Raw genomic sequence first — 991 nt, 5'->3', positions numbered from 1 at the left:
AATTATTATAAACAGGCAATAATAAAATGAATAAAACTATAATAAAATACTTCGTGGAATAATAAGAAACCAATGTAGATATACTGACAGAAGCTATAAAATCTAAACTAGGTCATCACAGTGTAGTTCATAGGAGTCAAGGTCCTATAAGCAATTCTTCATCTCAGCTCCTTGGAGTTCTCTTGGTTACACTTCTCCTTCCCACTGAGGACACCTTGTACTGCAGTGTTGAGTTGGTGCGGGCTCAGCTCCACCTACCTGTTCAGAGCCTGTCAATAGCTTCTTCTTCCCTAATTCTCTCTCCACCAAAGCCATATCCTATTTAACAAGGCAATCCTAGGAGACTATGAAATAGATTTTTATTGCTAAGTTATTACTAAGCTGGGGAGATAGCTCCGTGGAATAATTGCTTGCCTGTTAAGTGCAAGGTCCTGAGTTTGATCCCTGGTACCAAAACTGAAAAAAAAAAAAAAAAAAAAAAAACCTCTTAGGGAAAATGAAGGTAGATGAATCATTGGTAACAAAAATAAGTTATTACTCCATTAGTGATTAATTAAAAACAATGCAAATATAATAGCCATAATATGAGCAGAAATATATTTCAGGGGCTTTTGAAGTTGGAAGCAGTTATTTGGCACACATATTTATCTCAGATAATACCCTGTATGTTAAATTTATATTTATACATATTATCCCCTATATTTCAAGTATACTGGCTATATTGATTTATATATAAAAACCCGATGTGGTCAGCTTTATCAAAGTTCATACCGCAATAAATTCTAGGCTCAGGCCTCTGATGAGTTTTCTCATTTCCCGAAGTGATAAGATCGCCTCTTGAACTTTGAAAAAAAAAAAAACAAAAAAACAAGAAAGAAAGAAAGAAAGAAAGAAAGAAAGAAAGAAAGAAAGAAAGAAAGAAAGAAAGAAAGAAAAAAGAAAGAAAGAAAGAAAGAATAACAAAAGAAAATTCAGGAAACTGTCTCAGCTG

Source organism: Octodon degus, unplaced genomic scaffold, assembly GCF_000260255.1.
Source record: "Octodon degus isolate 3935 unplaced genomic scaffold, OctDeg1.0 scaffold00009, whole genome shotgun sequence".
Classification (NCBI taxonomy): Eukaryota; Metazoa; Chordata; class Mammalia; order Rodentia; family Octodontidae; genus Octodon; species Octodon degus.
This window is presented reverse-complemented; position numbering follows the sequence as displayed.